Genomic DNA, 20,115 nt, shown 5'->3' on the forward strand with positions numbered 1-20,115 from the left:
CAGGTGGGAAGGCTAGGGACAGCGTGCCGTCTCTGGGTTCCTTGGTCGAGCCAGGACTTCTGTCCCCTGCCACGGACGAGCGTGCGGCTAGGAAAGGAAGCGTGAACCATTGGTGGTCCTATCGACTGCATTTGAGTTCTACAGGCCGCCGCCACCGGCTACTCGTTGCCTTGTGCCCTCACGGAAAGAGAAGTCTATGGTCAGGGTCAGAGCAGGATTCCTGGCCTAGGGCTGGCTCTTTGTGATGTTCTGCTTGGGAGACCAGATGCAGTTTCGGTTTCTCATGATGAGGGGAGAAATCCAATGGGCCATTGTCCCCGGGCGGTTGGCCAAGCTGATGGCTCCTCCTCGGGTTGTTTCCGGCTTGTGTGTGCTGTGTGAACAGGCTAGAAAATGCCTTAGTCAAGATAAGTCACAGCAAGCTTCTTTGGTGAGGGGTGGCTCTGGCATCTTTCCATGACACGTTGGGATCCCGGTGGAGAGGGAAGGGCAAGGCTACCGATAAAGACACATGAAATGGCTGGCTAAGCCCACATGTTTACTTGTGGGTGGACAGATTGACAGAGGCCATAAGCTTCCAGGAAGACTTTTGATGTCCCCTCAGGAGCATTTGGAGGCACGTGTAGAGAGGGAACACGGGAGAACTTCTGTGGACTGTCCCGCCTTTTTCCCCTCCTTGGTCGATTTACTTCATGGCGGGTCCCTATGCTAGTGAATGGTTGCCTTTGTGGCACAGTATGGTGTCTTCTCATGGGGGCTGATTTGGAGGTCATGGGGTGTTTTGTCCCTGTCTGTCCACGTTTCCCCTGTGTTGAAGGTGTGAGGGTGTTCCTGAGTCCAGCCCAACATCTTTACTAAACCTGGCCCACATAGCGTTCCCTGAGGTTTGCAGATCTTCCCGGAGGTCACTGGGCACAACCATGCGGAAAAAAGGGAGTCGGCTGCCAAGGAAAGGCTATAGATTTAAAGGCGGGTGAGGGTGTGTGGTGCGGGGGTCATTTTTACTGCCATGCGCTGGTGCATCCAGACTGTGGTATCCGGTGTGCCTGGCCACAGGCCAGACGAGTCATAGCGGTTCAGGTGTCTCGGCTGTTGGCTGCGTTCTCTTAATTGCATGGCTGTGGGTCACACATTGCTTCTAGAAGACCTGGGCCTCACTGTTTCTCCGAGGTCACGTCACTGACGGGCCCGGAGTGTGAATGTGCCAGGTACCACCGCAGTTGACCCCATTGGGGCAATGGTGTTCTCCGCCACAATGGGCATTGGAATGGCTCCCATGCCATTTGGTTGCAAGGGTTTCCCCACCACGTTGGGCTTCAGAATGTTTCCCATGTCATTACCTCTGTGTGTGAACCAAGGGTAGGTCATCTGTCTTGGCAGCAGCTCAGGAAGTGTGCCTACTGGTGAGTCTCGCTTGATCAGTCCAGGTGTTCCTCACGTGCCCTTTGTCACGGTTCCCTTCGAGCTGCTTTTGACGAAGGCCGTCATATTCGGCCAAGGCCCCTTCCCTTGTGGAAGATCTCTTCCCCGTAAGAGCGTGGCACTTGTGTGGAAGAATATGTGCCAAGGGCGGGCGTGTTCCCCTAGATGGCACCGGCTCTTAGTCTGAGGGGCCACAGTTGCCCAGAGGGTGTCTCAGGGGTTTAGGAAGACATCCTTCTGCTGTGGTGGATGGGAGAGCACTCAGGAGTGGAATTGCAGTGCCCGAGACCAGGGGGATTTTGGACAGCGGTGCTCTGTGTCCTGATGGCCGCACCCTCTGAAGGCGTCAGCTCTATGTTGCTTTCACGTTTCCCTGCGGACCCACAGGCAAGATCTGCAGCAAATTAAATGTCGAGGGGAGACAGAGCACGCATCACTGAGGGATATCGCCCTTTCGCTCGGTGCACCCGTGCACCCTCCTAAAGAACGCATGTGTTCTCTCACCCCGAGCCAGGTGGAATGCCAGGAAAGGAATTCCAGCAGCAGATCAACCTGGGACCATCTGTATAATCCCTGACACCCGGTGAAGTGAGGAGGAGGAGTCTCACAGGGGTGTTGGCCCGCATTCCATGAGGATCCTGGTTTAACCCTTGTTGCGGTAAGTAGCACCTCTTTCCTAAAACCTAGAGGTTTGACCAAGGGAACATGTGCAACGGGGCTACACCCTCACCTTCTGGCCTTTTCCATGGGAACCCGAGCTTCGATGCCCTGAGAACTGGCTGCATTTCCTTCCCCAGTGGCTTTGCTTTGTTCACTTCCGTATGCTGACGTGATTCAGCTCGCTGTCCGTACCGTGGTGGAATCTGCAAGTTTGCATGTCCAGCGTTTGAGCGTGTGCTTGGCTCGACGATGACTTCCACAAATGCATTCCTTGGAAATCTGAACAAAATGAGTGAGAAATCCCTGCCGTCTCCTCCTTGGAACTGAGGTCCAACACGTGGCTCCCAAAAGGAAAGTAGGGAGAGGTTCGCGTTGCATTTGCTCCCGTGGGTGTCCACAGCCACGCTGTTTAAGTTGAGGCTTGTGGCCGTCTGATGGGGAGAAGAGGCATTGGGAAAGGACCCTGGGATGCCAATCCAGGTGGGAAGGCTAGGGAGAGCGTGCCGTCTGTGGGTTCCTTGGTCGAGCCGGGACTGCTGTCCCCTGCCACGGTTCAGCATTCGGGTAGGAGAGGAAGCGTGAGCCCTTGGTGGTCCGGTCGCCTGCCCTTGAGTTCTACAGGCCTCCGCCACCGGCTACTCGTTGCCTTGTGCCCGCAAAGAAACGGAAGTCTGTAGGCTCAGGGTGAGAGCAGGATTCCTGGCCTAGGGCAGGCTTCTTTGCCGTGTTCTGCTTGGGAGACCAGATGCAGTTTAGGTTTCTCCTGATAAGGGGAGAAATCCAATGGGCCATTGTCACCGGGAGGTTGGCCAAGCTGAGGGCTCCCCCTCGGGTTGTGTCTGGCTTGTGTGTGCTGTGTGAAAGGGCTAGAAAATGCCTTAGTGAAGATAAGTCACAGCAAGCTTCCTTGGTGAGGGGTGGCTCTGGCATCTTTCCCTGACACGTTGGGATCCCGGTGGAGAGAGGAGGGCAAGGCGAATGAAGCAGACACGAGAGATGGCTGGCTAATCCCACAGGTTTACTGGTGGGTGGATAGATCGATGGTGGTCATAGGCTTCCGGGAACACTTTTGGTATTCCCTCAGGGACATTTGGAGGCAAGTGTAGAGAGGGAACACGGGAGCACATCTGTGGCGTGTCTCGCTTGTTTCCCCTCCTTGGTCAATTTACTTCATGGCGGGTCCCTGTGCCAGGGAATGGTTGCCTTCGTGGCACAGGATGGTGTCTTCTCATGGGGGCTGATTTGGAGGCCGTGGGGTGTTTTGTCCCTGTCTGTCCACGTTCTCCCTGTGTTGAAGATGTGAAGGTGTTCCTCAGTACAGCCCTGCATCGGTACTACACCCAGCCCACCTAGCAGTCCCTGAGGATTGCAGACCTTCCCGGAGGTCTTTGGGCAAAACCACGCGGAAAGGGAGTCGGCTGCCAAGGAAAGGCTACAGGTTTCCGGGCCCGAGAGGATGTGTGGTGCGGGGATCTTTTCTCCTGCCACCCGCTGGTGCTTTGAGACTGTGGTGTACGGCGTGCCTGGCCACAGTCCAGAGAAGTCATACCGGTTCAGGTGTCTAGGCTGTTGGCCGGGTTCTCTTGTTGCGCGGCTGTAGGTAACACGTTGCTTCTAGAGGACCTGGGCCTCACGGTTTCACCGAGGTCACGTCACTGACGGACCCAGAGTGCGAAAGTGGCAGGCAGCACTGCAAGAGACCCAATTGCCGCAAGAGTTTGCCCCGCCACGTTGGGCATCGTAATGGTTCCCATGCCATTACCTTTGTGTGTACGACAAGGGTAGGTCGTCTGTCCTAACAGCAGGCCAGGAAGTATGCCTGCTGGTGAGTCTGCCTTGATTAGTGCAGGTGTTCCTCACGTGCCCTTTGTCGTGGGTCCCTATGAGCCGCTTTTGGTGGAGGCCGTCATATTCGGCCGTGTGCCCTTCCCTTGTGGAAGATCTCTTGATCTTCCGGGCGCGTCCACTGTGTGGAGCCATATGTGCTTAGAGTTGGTGTGTTCCCCAAAGGTCACTGGCTCTTAGTCTGAGGAGGCACAGTTGCCCTGAGCGTGTCTCAGGGTTTCCGGAAGACATCCTTTAGCTGTGATGGAGGGGAGAGTGCTCAGGAGAGGAATTGCAGGGCCCGAGACCAGGGTGTTGTTGGACGGCGGGGCTCTTCGTCCTGATGGCGGCACGCTGTGAAGGCGTCTACGCCACGTTGCTTTCACATTTACGTGCGGACGCCCAGGCACGATGGGCAGCAAATGAAATGTTGAGGGGATATAGAGCACGCATCGCTAGATGGTATCGCCCTTTCCCTCGGTGCGCCCGTGCACCATCCTCAAGCACGCGTGTGTTCACTCAGCCCGAGCCAGGTGGACTGCCAGGGACGGAATCCCAGCAGCAGAGCAGCCCGGGGCCATCCGTATAATCCATAATACCTGGTGAAGGGAGGAGGAGGAGTCTCGCAGGGGTGTTGGCGCACATTCCATGAGGATCCTGGTTTAAACCTTGTTGCGGTAAGTGGCACTTCTTTGCTAAAACCTAGAGGTTTGGCCACGGGAACTGAAAACCGGTGCTACAGCCTCATCTTCTGTCTTTTTCCTGGGGAACATGAGCTTCGATGACCTGAGAACTGGCTGCATTTCCTGCCCCATGGCTCAGATCTGGCCGCTTCTGTATGCTGACATGATTCAGCTCACTGGCCGTCCCTTGGTGGAATCTGCAACTTTGCATGTCCGGCGTTTGAGCATGTGCTTGGATCGATGATGACCCCCACAGATGCATTCCTTGGAAATCTGAACAAAATGAGTGAGAAAACCCTACCGTCTCCTCATCGGAACTGAGGTCCAGCACGTGGCTCCCAAAAGGAAAGTAGGGAGAGGTTGAGGTTGCGTTTGCTGCCGTGTGTGTGTACAGCCACGTTGTTCAAGTGGAGGGTTGTGGCCGTCTCATGGGGAGAAGAGCCATTGGGAAAGGAGCCTGGGATGCCAATGCAGGTGGGAAGGCTAGGGACAGCGTGCCGTCTCTGGGTTCCTTGGTCGAGCCAGGACTTCTGTCCCCTGCCACGGACGAGCGTGCGGCTAGGAAAGGAAGCGTGAACCATTGGTGGTCCTATCGACTGCATTTGAGTTCTACAGGCCGCCGCCACCGGCTACTCGTTGCCTTGTGCCCTCACGGAAAGAGAAGTCTATGGTCAGGGTCAGAGCAGGATTCCTGGCCTAGGGCTGGCTCTTTGTGATGTTCTGCTTGGGAGACCAGATGCAGTTTCGGTTTCTCATGATGAGGGGAGAAATCCAATGGGCCATTGTCCCCGGGCGGTTGGCCAAGCTGATGGCTCCTCCTCGGGTTGTTTCCGGCTTGTGTGTGCTGTGTGAACAGGCTAGAAAATGCCTTAGTCAAGATAAGTCACAGCAAGCTTCTTTGGTGAGGGGTGGCTCTGGCATCTTTCCATGACACGTTGGGATCCCGGTGGAGAGGGAAGGGCAAGGCTACCGATAAAGACACATGAAATGGCTGGCTAAGCCCACATGTTTACTTGTGGGTGGACAGATTGACACAGGCCATAGGCTTCCAGGAAGACTTTTGATGTCCCCTCAGGAGCATTTGGAGGCACGTGTAGAGAGGGAACACGGGAGAACTTCTGTGGACTGTCCCGCCTTTTTCCCCTCCTTGGTCGATTTACTTCATGGCGGGTCCCTATGCTAGTGAATGGTTGCGTTTGTGGCACAGTATGGTGTCTTGTCATGGGGGCTGATTTGGAGGTCGTGGGGTGTTTTGTCCCTGTCTGTCCACGTTCCCCCTGTGTTGGAGGTGTGAGGGTGTTCCTGAGTCCAGCCCAACATCTTTACTAAACCTGGCCCACATAGCGTTCCCTGAGGTTTGCAGATCTTCCCGGAGGTCACTGGGCACAACCATGCGGAAAAAAGGGAGTCGGCTGCCAAGGAAAGGCTATAGATTTTAAGGCGGGTGAGGGTGTGTGGTGCGGGGGTCATTTTTACTGCCACGCGCTGGTGCATCCAGACTGTGGTATCCGGTGTGCCTGACCACAAGCCAGACGAGTCATAGCGGTTCAGGTGTCTCGGCTGTTGGCTGGGTTCTCTTAATTGCATGGCTGTGGGTCACACATTGCTTCTAAAAGACCTGGGCCTCACTGTTTCTCCGAGGTCACGTCACTGACGGGCCCGGAGTGTGAATGTGCCAGGTACCACCGCAGTTGACCCCATTGGGGCAATGGTGTTCTCCGCCACAATGGGCATTGGAATGGCTCCCATGCCATTTGGTTGCAAGGGTTTCCCCACCACGTTGGGCTTCAGAATGTTTCCCATGTCATTACCTCTGTGTGTGAACCAAGGGTAGGTCATCTGTCTTGGCAGCAGCTCAGGAAGCGTGCCTACTGGTGAGTCTCGCTTGATCAGTCCAGGTGTTCCTCACGTGCCCTTTGTCACGGTTCCCTTCGAGCTGCTTTTGACGAAGGCCGTCATATTCGGCCAAGGCCCCTTCCCTTGTGGAAGATCTCTTCCCCGTAAGAGCGTGGCACTTGTGTGGAAGAATATGTGCCAAGGGCGGGCGTGTTCCCCTAGATGGCACCGGCTCTTAGTCTGAGGGGCCACAGTTGCCCAGAGGGTGTCTCAGGGGTTTAGGAAGACATCCTTCTGCTGTGGTGGATGGGAGAGCACTCAGGAGTGGAATTGCAGTGCCCGAGACCAGGGGGATTTTGGACAGCGGTGCTCTGTGTCCTGATGGCCGCACCCTCTGAAGGCGTCAGCTCTATGTTGCTTTCACGTTTCCCTGCGGACCCACAGGCAAGATCTGCAGCAAATTAAATGTCGAGGGGAGACAGAGCACGCATCACTGAGGGATATCGCCCTTTCGCTCGGTGCACCCGTGCACCCTCCTAAAGAACGCATGTGTTCTCTCACCCCGAGCCAGGTGGAATGCCAGGAAAGGAATTCCAGCAGCAGATCAACCTGGGACCATCTGTATAATCCCTGACACCCGGTGAAGTGAGGAGGAGGAGTCTCACAGGGGTGTTGGCCCGCATTCCATGAGGATCCTGGTTTAACCCTTGTTGCGGTAAGTAGCACCTCTTTCCTAAAACCTAGAGGTTTGACCAAGGGAACATGTGCAACGGGGCTACACCCTCACCTTCTGGCCATTTCCATGGGAACCCGAGCTTCGATGCCCTGAGAACTGGCTGCATTTCCTTCCCCGATGGCTTTGCTTTGTTCACTTCCGTATGCTGACATGATTCAGCTCGCTGTCCGTACCGTGGTGGAATCTGCAAGTTTGCATGTCCAGCGTTTGAGCGTGTGCTTGGCTCGACGATGACTTCCACAAATGCATTCCTTGGAAATCTGAACAAAATGAGTGAGAAATCCCTGCCGTCTCCTCCTTGGAACTGAGGTCCAACACGTGGCTCCCAAAAGGAAAGTAGGGAGAGGTTCGCGTTGCATTTGCTCCCGTGGGTGTCCACAGCCACGCTGTTTAAGTTGAGGCTTGTGGCCGTCTGATGGGGAGAAGAGGCATTGGGAAAGGACCCTGGGATGCCAATCCAGGTGGGAAGGCTAGGGAGAGCGTGCCGTCTGTGGGTTCCTTGGTCGAGCCGGGACTGCTGTCCCCTGCCACGGTTCAGCATTCGGGTAGGAGAGGAAGCGTGAGCCCTTGGTGGTCCGGTCGCCTGCCCTTGAGTTCTACAGGCCTCCGCCACCGGCTACTCGTTGCCTTGTGCCCGCAAAGAAACGGAAGTCTGTAGGCTCAGGGTGAGAGCAGGATTCCTGGCCTAGGGCAGGCTTCTTTGCCGTGTTCTGCTTGGGAGACCAGATGCAGTTTAGGTTTCTCCTGATAAGGGGAGAAATCCAATGGGCCATTGTCACCGGGAGGTTGGCCAAGCTGAGGGCTCCCCCTCGGGTTGTGTCTGGCTTGTGTGTGCTGTGTGAAAGGGCTAGAAAATGCCTTAGTGAAGATAAGTCACAGCAAGCTTCCTTGGTGAGGGGTGGCTCTGGCATCTTTCCCTGACACGTTGGGATCCCGGTGGAGAGAGGAGGGCAAGGCGAATGAAGCAGACACGAGAGATGGCTGGCTAATCCCACAGGTTTACTGGTGGGTGGATAGATCGATGGTGGTCATAGGCTTCCGGGAACACTTTTGGTATTCCCTCAGGGACATTTGGAGGCAAGTGTAGAGAGGGAACACGGGAGCACATCTGTGGCGTGTCTCGCTTGTTTCCCCTCCTTGGTCAATTTACTTCATGGCGGGTCCCTGTGCCAGGGAATGGTTGCCTTCGTGGCACAGGATGGTGTCTTCTCATGGGGGCTGATTTGGAGGCCGTGGGGTGTTTTGTCCCTGTCTGTCCACGTTCTCCCTGTGTTGAAGATGTGAAGGTGTTCCTCAGTACAGCCCTGCATCGGTACTACACCCAGCCCACCTAGCAGTCCCTGAGGATTGCAGACCTTCCCGGAGGTCTTTGGGCAAAACCACGCGGAAAGGGAGTCGGCTGCCAAGGAAAGGCTACAGGTTTCCGGGCCCGAGAGGATGTGTGGTGCGGGGATCTTTTCTCCTGCCACCCGCTGGTGCTTTGAGACTGTGGTGTACGGCGTGCCTGGCCACAGTCCAGAGAAGTCATACCGGTTCAGGTGTCTAGGCTGTTGGCCGGGTTCTCTTGTTGCGCGGCTGTAGGTAACACGTTGCTTCTAGAGGACCTGGGCCTCACGGTTTCACCGAGGTCACGTCACTGACGGACCCAGAGTGCGAAAGTGGCAGGCAGCACTGCAAGAGACCCAATTGCCGCAAGAGTTTGCCCCGCCACGTTGGGCATCGTAATGGTTCCCATGCCATTACCTTTGTGTGTACGACAAGGGTAGGTCGTCTGTCCTAACAGCAGGCCAGGAAGTATGCCTGCTGGTGAGTCTGCCTTGATTAGTGCAGGTGTTCCTCACGTGCCCTTTGTCGTGGGTCCCTATGAGCCGCTTTTGGTGGAGGCCGTCATATTCGGCCGTGTGCCCTTCCCTTGTGGAAGATCTCTTGATCTTCCGGGCGCGTCCACTGTGTGGAGCCATATGTGCTTAGAGTTGGTGTGTTCCCCAAAGGTCACTGGCTCTTAGTCTGAGGAGGCACAGTTGCCCTGAGCGTGTCTCAGGGTTTCCGGAAGACATCCTTTAGCTGTGATGGAGGGGAGAGTGCTCAGGAGAGGAATTGCAGGGCCCGAGACCAGGGTGTTGTTGGACGGCGGGGCTCTTCGTCCTGATGGCGGCACGCTGTGAAGGCGTCTACGCCACGTTGCTTTCACATTTACGTGTGGACGCCCAGGCACGATGGGCAGCAAATGAAATGTTGAGGGGATATAGAGCACGCATCACTAGATGGTATCGCCCTTTCCCTCGGTGCGCCCGTGCACCATCCTCAAGCACGCGTGTGTTCACTCAGCCCGAGCCAGGTGGACTGCCAGGGACGGAATCCCAGCAGCAGAGCAGCCCGGGGCCATCCGTATAATCCATAATACCTGGTGAAGGGAGGAGGAGGAGTCTCGCAGGGGTGTTGGCGCACATTCCATGAGGATCCTGGTTTAAACCTTGTTGCGGTAAGTGGCACTTCTTTGCTAAAACCTAGAGGTTTGGCCACGGGAACTGAAAACCGGTGCTACAGCCTCATCTTCTGTCTTTTTCCTGGGGAACATGAGCTTCGATGACCTGAGAACTGGCTGCATTTCCTGCCCCATGGCTCAGATCTGGCCGCTTCTGTATGCTGACATGATTCAGCTCACTGGCCGTCCCTTGGTGGAATCTGCAACTTTGCATGTCCGGCGTTTGAGCATGTGCTTGGATCGATGATGACCCCCACAGATGCATTCCTTGGAAATCTGAACAAAATGAGTGAGAAAACCCTACCGTCTCCTCATCGGAACTGAGGTCCAGCACGTGGCTCCCAAAAGGAAAGTAGGGAGAGGTTGAGGTTGCGTTTGCTGCCGTGTGTGTGTACAGCCACGTTGTTCAAGTGGAGGGTTGTGGCCGTCTCATGGGGAGAAGAGCCATTGGGAAAGGAGCCTGGGATGCCAATGCAGGTGGGAAGGCTAGGGACAGCGTGCCGTCTCTGGGTTCCTTGGTCGAGCCAGGACTTCTGTCCCCTGCCACGGACGAGCGTGCGGCTAGGAAAGGAAGCGTGAACCATTGGTGGTCCTATCGACTGCATTTGAGTTCTACAGGCCGCCGCCACCGGCTACTCGTTGCCTTGTGCCCTCACGGAAAGAGAAGTCTATGGTCAGGGTCAGAGCAGGATTCCTGGCCTAGGGCTGGCTCTTTGTGATGTTCTGCTTGGGAGACCAGATGCAGTTTCGGTTTCTCATGATGAGGGGAGAAATCCAATGGGCCATTGTCCCCGGGCGGTTGGCCAAGCTGATGGCTCCTCCTCGGGTTGTTTCCGGCTTGTGTGTGCTGTGTGAACAGGCTAGAAAATGCCTTAGTCAAGATAAGTCACAGCAAGCTTCTTTGGTGAGGGGTGGCTCTGGCATCTTTCCATGACACGTTGGGATCCCGGTGGAGAGGGAAGGGCAAGGCTACCGATAAAGACACATGAAATGGCTGGCTAAGCCCACATGTTTACTTGTGGGTGGACAGATTGACAGAGGCCATAGGCTTCCAGGAACACTTTTGATATCCCCTCAGGAGCATTTGGAGGCACGTGTAGAGAGGGAACACGGGAGAACTTCTGTGGACTGTCCCGCCTTTTTCCCCTCCTTGGTCGATTTACTTCATGGCGGGTCCCTATGCTAGTGAATGGTTGCGTTTGTGGCACAGTATGGTGTCTTCTCATGGGGGCTGATTTGGAGGTCGTGGGGTGTTTTGTCCCTGTCTGTCCACGTTCCCCCTGTGTTGAAGGTGTGAGGGTGTTCCTGAGTCCAGCCCAACATCTTTACTAAACCTGGCCCACATAGCGTTCCCTGAGGTTTGCAGATCTTCCCGGAGGTCACTGGGCACAACCATGCGGAAAAAAGGGAGTCGGCTGCCAAGGAAAGGCTATAGATTTTAAGGCGGGTGAGGGTGTGTGGTGCGGGGGTCATTTTTACTGCCACGCGCTGGTGCATCCAGACTGTGGTATCCGGTGTGCCTGGCCACAGGCCAGACGAGTCATAGCGGTTCAGGTGTCTCGGCTGTTGGCTGGGTTCTCTTAATTGCATGGCTGTGGGTCACACATTGCTTCTAGAAGACCTGGGCCTCACTGTTTCTCCGAGGTCACGTCACTGACGGGCCCGGAGTGTGAATGTGCCAGGTACCACCGCAGTTGACCCCATTGGTGCAATGGTGTTCTCCGCCACAATGGGCATTGGAATGGCTCCCATGCCATTTGGTTGCAAGGGTTTCCCCACCACGTTGGGCTTCAGAATGTTTCCCATGTCATTACCTCTGTGTGTGAACCAAGGGTAGGTCATCTGTCTTGGCAGCAGCTCAGGAAGCGTGCCTACTGGTGAGTCTCGCTTGATCAGTCCAGGTGTTCCTCACGTGCCCTTTGTCACGGTTCCCTTCGAGCTGCTTTTGACGAAGGCCGTCATATTCGGCCAAGGCCCCTTCCCTTGTGGAAGATCTCTTCCCCGTAAGAGCGTGGCACTTGTGTGGAAGAATATGTGCCAAGGGCGGGCGTGTTCCCCTAGATGGCACCGGCTCTTAGTCTGAGGGGCCACAGTTGCCCAGAGGGTGTCTCAGGGGTTTAGGAAGACATCCTTCTGCTGTGGTGGATGGGAGAGCACTCAGGAGTGGAATTGCAGTGCCCGAGACCAGGGGGATTTTGGACAGCGGTGCTCTGTGTCCTGATGGCCGCACCCTCTGAAGGCGTCAGCTCTATGTTGCTTTCACGTTTCCCTGCGGACCCACAGGCAAGATCTGCAGCAAATTAAATGTCGAGGGGAGACAGAGCACGCATCACTGAGGGATATCGCCCTTTCGCTCGGTGCACCCGTGCACCCTCCTAAAGAACGCATGTGTTCTCTCACCCCGAGCCAGGTGGAATGCCAGGAAAGGAATTCCAGCAGCAGATCAACCTGGGACCATCTGTATAATCCCTGACACCCGGTGAAGTGAGGAGGAGGAGTCTCACAGGGGTGTTGGCCCGCATTCCATGAGGATCCTGGTTTAACCCTTGTTGCGGTAAGTAGCACCTCTTTCCTAAAACCTAGAGGTTTGACCAAGGGAACATGTGCAACGGGGCTACACCCTCACCTTCTGGCCATTTCCATGGGAACCCGAGCTTCGATGCCCTGAGAACTGGCTGCATTTCCTTCCCCGATGGCTTTGCTTTGTTCACTTCCGTATGCTGACATGATTCAGCTCGCTGTCCGTACCGTGGTGGAATCTGCAAGTTTGCATGTCCAGCGTTTGAGCGTGTGCTTGGCTCGACGATGACTTCCACAAATGCATTCCTTGGAAATCTGAACAAAATGAGTGAGAAATCCCTGCCGTCTCCTCCTTGGAACTGAGGTCCAACACGTGGCTCCCAAAAGGAAAGTAGGGAGAGGTTCGCGTTGCATTTGCTCCCGTGGGTGTCCACAGCCACGCTGTTTAAGTTGAGGCTTGTGGCCGTCTGATGGGGAGAAGAGGCATTGGGAAAGGACCCTGGGATGCCAATCCAGGTGGGAAGGCTAGGGAGAGCGTGCCGTCTGTGGGTTCCTTGGTCGAGCCGGGACTGCTGTCCCCTGCCACGGTTCAGCATTCGGGTAGGAGAGGAAGCGTGAGCCCTTGGTGGTCCGGTCGCCTGCCCTTGAGTTCTACAGGCCTCCGCCACCGGCTACTCGTTGCCTTGTGCCCGCAAAGAAACGGAAGTCTGTAGGCTCAGGGTGAGAGCAGGATTCCTGGCCTAGGGCAGGCTTCTTTGCCGTGTTCTGCTTGGGAGACCAGATGCAGTTTAGGTTTCTCCTGATAAGGGGAGAAATCCAATGGGCCATTGTCACCGGGAGGTTGGCCAAGCTGAGGGCTCCCCCTCGGGTTGTGTCTGGCTTGTGTGTGCTGTGTGAAAGGGCTAGAAAATGCCTTAGTGAAGATAAGTCACAGCAAGCTTCCTTGGTGAGGGGTGGCTCTGGCATCTTTCCCTGACACGTTGGGATCCCGGTGGAGAGAGGAGGGCAAGGCGAATGAAGCAGACACGAGAGATGGCTGGCTAATCCCACAGGTTTACTGGTGGGTGGATAGATCGATGGTGGTCATAGGCTTCCGGGAACACTTTTGGTATTCCCTCAGGGACATTTGGAGGCAAGTGTAGAGAGGGAACACGGGAGCACATCTGTGGCGTGTCTCGCTTGTTTCCCCTCCTTGGTCAATTTACTTCATGGCGGGTCCCTGTGCCAGGGAATGGTTGCCTTCGTGGCACAGGATGGTGTCTTCTCATGGGGGCTGATTTGGAGGCCGTGGGGTGTTTTGTCCCTGTCTGTCCACGTTCTCCCTGTGTTGAAGATGTGAAGGTGTTCCTCAGTACAGCCCTGCATCGGTACTACACCCAGCCCACCTAGCAGTCCCTGAGGATTGCAGACCTTCCCGGAGGTCTTTGGGCAAAACCACGCGGAAAGGGAGTCGGCTGCCAAGGAAAGGCTACAGGTTTCCGGGCCCGAGAGGATGTGTGGTGCGGGGATCTTTTCTCCTGCCACCCGCTGGTGCTTTGAGACTGTGGTGTACGGCGTGCCTGGCCACAGTCCAGAGAAGTCATACCGGTTCAGGTGTCTAGGCTGTTGGCCGGGTTCTCTTGTTGCGCGGCTGTAGGTAACACGTTGCTTCTAGAGGACCTGGGCCTCACGGTTTCACCGAGGTCACGTCACTGACGGACCCAGAGTGCGAAAGTGGCAGGCAGCACTGCAAGAGACCCAATTGCCGCAAGAGTTTGCCCCGCCACGTTGGGCATCGTAATGGTTCCCATGCCATTACCTTTGTGTGTACGACAAGGGTAGGTCGTCTGTCCTAACAGCAGGCCAGGAAGTATGCCTGCTGGTGAGTCTGCCTTGATTAGTGCAGGTGTTCCTCACGTGCCCTTTGTCGTGGGTCCCTATGAGCCGCTTTTGGTGGAGGCCGTCATATTCGGCCGTGTGCCCTTCCCTTGTGGAAGATCTCTTGATCTTCCGGGCGCGTCCACTGTGTGGAGCCATATGTGCTTAGAGTTGGTGTGTTCCCCAAAGGTCACTGGCTCTTAGTCTGAGGAGGCACAGTTGCCCTGAGCGTGTCTCAGGGTTTCCGGAAGACATCCTTTAGCTGTGATGGAGGGGAGAGTGCTCAGGAGAGGAATTGCAGGGCCCGAGACCAGGGTGTTGTTGGACGGCGGGGCTCTTCGTCCTGATGGCGGCACGCTGTGAAGGCGTCTACGCCACGTTGCTTTCACATTTACGTGTGGACGCCCAGGCACGATGGGCAGCAAATGAAATGTTGAGGGGATATAGAGCACGCATCACTAGATGGTATCGCCCTTTCCCTCGGTGCGCCCGTGCACCATCCTCAAGCACGCGTGTGTTCACTCAGCCCGAGCCAGGTGGACTGCCAGGGACGGAATCCCAGCAGCAGAGCAGCCCGGGGCCATCCGTATAATCCATAATACCTGGTGAAGGGAGGAGGAGGAGTCTCGCAGGGGTGTTGGCGCACATTCCATGAGGATCCTGGTTTAAACCTTGTTGCGGTAAGTGGCACTTCTTTGCTAAAACCTAGAGGTTTGGCCACGGGAACTGAAAACCGGTGCTACAGCCTCATCTTCTGTCTTTTTCCTGGGGAACATGAGCTTCGATGACCTGAGAACTGGCTGCATTTCCTGCCCCATGGCTCAGATCTGGCCGCTTCTGTATGCTGACATGATTCAGCTCACTGGCCGTCCCTTGGTGGAATCTGCAACTTTGCATGTCCGGCGTTTGAGCATGTGCTTGGATCGATGATGACCCCCACAGATGCATTCCTTGGAAATCTGAACAAAATGAGTGAGAAAACCCTACCGTCTCCTCATCGGAACTGAGGTCCAGCACGTGGCTCCCAAAAGGAAAGTAGGGAGAGGTTGAGGTTGCGTTTGCTGCCGTGTGTGTGTACAGCCACGTTGTTCAAGTGGAGGGTTGTGGCCGTCTCATGGGGAGAAGAGCCATTGGGAAAGGAGCCTGGGATGCCAATGCAGGTGGGAAGGCTAGGGACAGCGTGCCGTCTCTGGGTTCCTTGGTCGAGCCAGGACTTCTGTCCCCTGCCACGGACGAGCGTGCGGCTAGGAAAGGAAGCGTGAACCATTGGTGGTCCTATCGACTGCATTTGAGTTCTACAGGCCGCCGCCACCGGCTACTCGTTGCCTTGTGCCCTCACGGAAAGAGAAGTCTATGGTCAGGGTCAGAGCAGGATTCCTGGCCTAGGGCTGGCTCTTTGTGATGTTCTGCTTGGGAGACCAGATGCAGTTTCGGTTTCTCATGATGAGGGGAGAAATCCAATGGGCCATTGTCCCCGGGCGGTTGGCCAAGCTGATGGCTCCTCCTCGGGTTGTTTCCGGCTTGTGTGTGCTGTGTGAACAGGCTAGAAAATGCCTTAGTCAAGATAAGTCACAGCAAGCTTCTTTGGTGAGGGGTGGCTCTGGCATCTTTCCATGACACGTTGGGATCCCGGTGGAGAGGGAAGGGCAAGGCTACCGATAAAGACACATGAAATGGCTGGCTAAGCCCACATGTTTACTTGTGGGTGGACAGATTGACACAGGCCATAGGCTTCCAGGAAGACTTTTGATGTCCCCTCAGGAGCATTTGGAGGCACGTGTAGAGAGGGAACACGGGAGAACTTCTGTGGACTGTCCCGCCTTTTTCCCCTCCTTGGTCGATTTACTTCATGGCGGGTCCCTATGCTAGTGAATGGTTGCGTTTGTGGCACAGTATGGTGTCTTGTCATGGGGGCTGATTTGGAGGTCGTGGGGTGTTTTGTCCCTGTCTGTCCACGTTCCCCCTGTGTTGGAGGTGTGAGGGTGTTCCTGAGTCCAGCCCAACATCTTTACTAAACCTGGCCCACATAGCGTTCCCTGAGGTTTGCAGATCTTCCCGGAGGTCACTGGGCACAACCATGCGGAAAAAAGGGAGTCGGCTGCCAAGGAAAGGCTATAGATTTTAAGGCGGGTGAGGGTGTGTGGTGCGGGGGTCATTTTTACTGCCACGCGCTGGTGCATCCAGACTGTGGTATCCGGTGTGCCTGACCACAAGCCAGACGAGTCATAGCGGTTCAGGTGTCTCGGCTGTTGGCTGCGTTCTCTTAATTGCATGGCTGTGGGTCACACATTGCTTCTAAAAGACCTGGGCCTCACTGTTTCTCCGAGGTCACGTCACTGACGGGCCCGGAGTGTGAATGTGCCAGGTACCACCGCAGTTGACCCCATTGGGGCAATGGTGTTCTCCGCCACAATGGGCATTGGAATGGCTCCCATGCCATTTGGTTGCAAGGGTTTCCCCACCACGTTGGGCTTCAGAATGTTTCCCATGTCATTACCTCTGTGTGTGAACCAAGGGTAGGTCATCTGTCTTGGCAGCAGCTCAGGAAGCGTGCCTACTGGTGAGTCTCGCTTGATCAGTCCAGGTGTTCCTCACGTGCCCTTTGTCACGGTTCCCTTCGAGCTGCTTTTGACGAAGGCCGTCATATTCGGCCAAGGCCCCTTCCCTTGTGGAAGATCTCTTCCCCGTAAGAGCGTGGCACTTGTGTGGAAGAATATGTGCCAAGGGCGGGCGTGTTCCCCTAGATGGCACCGGCTCTTAGTCTGAGGGGCCACAGTTGCCCAGAGGGTGTCTCAGGGGTTTAGGAAGACATCCTTCTGCTGTGGTGGATGGGAGAGCACTCAGGAGTGGAATTGCAGTGCCCGAGACCAGGGGGATTTTGGACAGCGGTGCTCTGTGTCCTGATGGCCGCACCCTCTGAAGGCGTCAGCTCTATGTTGCTTTCACGTTTCCCTGCGGACCCACAGGCAAGATCTGCAGCAAATTAAATGTCGAGGGGAGACAGAGCACGCATCACTGAGGGATATCGCCCTTTCGCTCGGTGCACCCGTGCACCCTCCTAAAGAACGCATGTGTTCTCTCACCCCGAGCCAGGTGGAATGCCAGGAAAGGAATTCCAGCAGCAGATCAACCTGGGACCATCTGTATAATCCCTGACACCCGGTGAAGTGAGGAGGAGGAGTCTCACAGGGGTGTTGGCCCGCATTCCATGAGGATCCTGGTTTAACCCTTGTTGCGGTAAGTAGCACCTCTTTCCTAAAACCTAGAGGTTTGACCAAGGGAACATGTGCAACGGGGCTACACCCTCACCTTCTGGCCATTTCCATGGGAACCCGAGCTTCGATGCCCTGAGAACTGGCTGCATTTCCTTCCCCGATGGCTTTGCTTTGTTCACTTCCGTATGCTGACATGATTCAGCTCGCTGTCCGTACCGTGGTGGAATCTGCAAGTTTGCATGTCCAGCGTTTGAGCGTGTGCTTGGCTCGACGATGACTTCCACAAATGCATTCCTTGGAAATCTGAACAAAATGAGTGAGAAATCCCTGCCGTCTCCTCCTTGGAACTGAGGTCCAACACGTGGCTCCCAAAAGGAAAGTAGGGAGAGGTTCGCGTTGCATTTGCTCCCGTGGGTGTCCACAGCCACGCTGTTTAAGTTGAGGCTTGTGGCCGTCTGATGGGGAGAAGAGGCATTGGGAAAGGACCCTGGGATGCCAATCCAGGTGGGAAGGCTAGGGAGAGCGTGCCGTCTGTGGGTTCCTTGGTCGAGCCGGGACTGCTGTCCCCTGCCACGGTTCAGCATTCGGGTAGGAGAGGAAGCGTGAGCCCTTGGTGGTCCGGTCGCCTGCCCTTGAGTTCTACAGGCCTCCGCCACCGGCTACTCGTTGCCTTGTGCCCGCAAAGAAACGGAAGTCTGTAGGCTCAGGGTGAGAGCAGGATTCCTGGCCTAGGGCAGGCTTCTTTGCCGTGTTCTGCTTGGGAGACCAGATGCAGTTTAGGTTTCTCCTGATAAGGGGAGAAATCCAATGGGCCATTGTCACCGGGAGGTTGGCCAAGCTGAGGGCTCCCCCTCGGGTTGTGTCTGGCTTGTGTGTGCTGTGTGAAAGGGCTAGAAAATGCCTTAGTGAAGATAAGTCACAGCAAGCTTCCTTGGTGAGGGGTGGCTCTGGCATCTTTCCCTGACACGTTGGGATCCCGGTGGAGAGAGGAGGGCAAGGCGAATGAAGCAGACACGAGAGATGGCTGGCTAATCCCACAGGTTTACTGGTGGGTGGATAGATCGATGGTGGTCATAGGCTTCCGGGAACACTTTTGGTATTCCCTCAGGGACATTTGGAGGCAAGTGTAGAGAGGGAACACGGGAGCACATCTGTGGCGTGTCTCGCTTGTTTCCCCTCCTTGGTCAATTTACTTCATGGCGGGTCCCTGTGCCAGGGAATGGTTGCCTTCGTGGCACAGGATGGTGTCTTCTCATGGGGGCTGATTTGGAGGCCGTGGGGTGTTTTGTCCCTGTCTGTCCACGTTCTCCCTGTGTTGAAGATGTGAAGGTGTTCCTCAGTACAGCCCTGCATCGGTACTACACCCAGCCCACCTAGCAGTCCCTGAGGATTGCAGACCTTCCCGGAGGTCTTTGGGCAAAACCACGCGGAAAGGGAGTCGGCTGCCAAGGAAAGGCTACAGGTTTCCGGGCCCGAGAGGATGTGTGGTGCGGGGATCTTTTCTCCTGCCACCCGCTGGTGCTTTGAGACTGTGGTGTACGGCGTGCCTGGCCACAGTCCAGAGAAGTCATACCGGTTCAGGTGTCTAGGCTGTTGGCCGGGTTCTCTTGTTGCGCGGCTGTAGGTAACACGTTGCTTCTAGAGGACCTGGGCCTCACGGTTTCACCGAGGTCACGTCACTGACGGACCCAGAGTGCGAAAGTGGCAGGCAGCACTGCAAGAGACCCAATTGCCGCAAGAGTTTGCCCCGCCACGTTGGGCATCGTAATGGTTCCCATGCCATTACCTTTGTGTGTACGACAAGGGTAGGTCGTCTGTCCTAACAGCAGGCCAGGAAGTATGCCTGCTGGTGAGTCTGCCTTGATTAGTGCAGGTGTTCCTCACGTGCCCTTTGTCGTGGGTCCCTATGAGCCGCTTTTGGTGGAGGCCGTCATATTCGGCCGTGTGCCCTTCCCTTGTGGAAGATCTCTTGATCTTCCGGGCGCGTCCACTGTGTGGAGCCATATGTGCTTAGAGTTGGTGTGTTCCCCAAAGGTCACTGGCTCTTAGTCTGAGGAGGCACAGTTGCCCTGAGCGTGTCTCAGGGTTTCCGGAAGACATCCTTTAGCTGTGATGGAGGGGAGAGTGCTCAGGAGAGGAATTGCAGGGCCCGAGACCAGGGTGTTGTTGGACGGCGGGGCTCTTCGTCCTGATGGCGGCACGCTGTGAAGGCGTCTACGCCACGTTGCTTTCACATTTACGTGTGGACGCCCAGGCACGATGGGCAGCAAATGAAATGTTGAGGGGATATAGAGCACGCATCACTAGATGGTATCGCCCTTTCCCTCGGTGCGCCCGTGCACCATCCTCAAGCACGCGTGTGTTCACTCAGCCCGAGCCAGGTGGACTGCCAGGGACGGAATCCCAGCAGCAGAGCAGCCCGGGGCCATCCGTATAATCCATAATACCTGGTGAAGGGAGGAGGAGGAGTCTCGCAGGGGTGTTGGCGCACATTCCATGAGGATCCTGGTTTAAACCTTGTTGCGGTAAGTGGCACTTCTTTGCTAAAACCTAGAGGTTTGGCCACGGGAACTGAAAACCGGTGCTACAGCCTCATCTTCTGTCTTTTTCCTGGGGAACATGAGCTTCGATGACCTGAGAACTGGCTGCATTTCCTGCCCCATGGCTCAGATCTGGCCGCTTCTGTATGCTGACATGATTCAGCTCACTGGCCGTCCCTTGGTGGAATCTGCAACTTTGCATGTCCGGCGTTTGAGCATGTGCTTGGATCGATGATGACCCCCACAGATGCATTCCTTGGAAATCTGAACAAAATGAGTGAGAAAACCCTACCGTCTCCTCATCGGAACTGAGGTCCAGCACGTGGCTCCCAAAAGG

The 20,115-nt window shown here is 55.8% G+C and overlaps 8 non-coding genes across 8 annotated transcripts; all 8 read left to right on the forward strand.

Moving 5' to 3' along the window:
• Positions 1-2,322: 2,322 nt before the first annotated feature.
• On the forward strand, positions 2,323-2,414 carry LOC132505440 (small nucleolar RNA SNORD116). Its single transcript, XR_009535414.1, has one exon. It is a non-coding gene; the product is annotated as a small nucleolar RNA SNORD116 (small nucleolar RNA).
• Positions 2,415-4,823: 2,409 nt separating this feature from the next.
• Positions 4,824-4,915, forward strand: LOC132504881 (small nucleolar RNA SNORD116). Its single transcript, XR_009535147.1, has one exon. It is a non-coding gene; the product is annotated as a small nucleolar RNA SNORD116 (small nucleolar RNA).
• A 2,467-nt stretch (positions 4,916-7,382) lies between these two features.
• Positions 7,383-7,474, forward strand: LOC132505444 (small nucleolar RNA SNORD116). The gene has a single exon (XR_009535419.1). It is a non-coding gene; the product is annotated as a small nucleolar RNA SNORD116 (small nucleolar RNA).
• Positions 7,475-9,883: 2,409 nt separating this feature from the next.
• Positions 9,884-9,975, forward strand: LOC132504885 (small nucleolar RNA SNORD116). The gene has a single exon (XR_009535148.1). It is a non-coding gene; the product is annotated as a small nucleolar RNA SNORD116 (small nucleolar RNA).
• Positions 9,976-12,442: 2,467 nt separating this feature from the next.
• On the forward strand, positions 12,443-12,534 carry LOC132505455 (small nucleolar RNA SNORD116). Its single transcript, XR_009535422.1, has one exon. It is a non-coding gene; the product is annotated as a small nucleolar RNA SNORD116 (small nucleolar RNA).
• Positions 12,535-14,943: 2,409 nt separating this feature from the next.
• On the forward strand, positions 14,944-15,035 carry LOC132504889 (small nucleolar RNA SNORD116). The gene has a single exon (XR_009535150.1). It is a non-coding gene; the product is annotated as a small nucleolar RNA SNORD116 (small nucleolar RNA).
• A 2,467-nt stretch (positions 15,036-17,502) lies between these two features.
• On the forward strand, positions 17,503-17,594 carry LOC132505461 (small nucleolar RNA SNORD116). Its single transcript, XR_009535424.1, has one exon. It is a non-coding gene; the product is annotated as a small nucleolar RNA SNORD116 (small nucleolar RNA).
• Positions 17,595-20,003: 2,409 nt separating this feature from the next.
• LOC132504892 (small nucleolar RNA SNORD116) lies at positions 20,004-20,095 on the forward strand. The gene has a single exon (XR_009535151.1). It is a non-coding gene; the product is annotated as a small nucleolar RNA SNORD116 (small nucleolar RNA).
• The last annotated feature ends 20 nt before the right edge of the window (positions 20,096-20,115 follow it).

The sequence above is a fragment of the Lagenorhynchus albirostris genome, chromosome 1, assembly GCF_949774975.1.
Source record: "Lagenorhynchus albirostris chromosome 1, mLagAlb1.1, whole genome shotgun sequence".
Classification (NCBI taxonomy): domain Eukaryota; kingdom Metazoa; phylum Chordata; class Mammalia; order Artiodactyla; family Delphinidae; genus Lagenorhynchus; species Lagenorhynchus albirostris.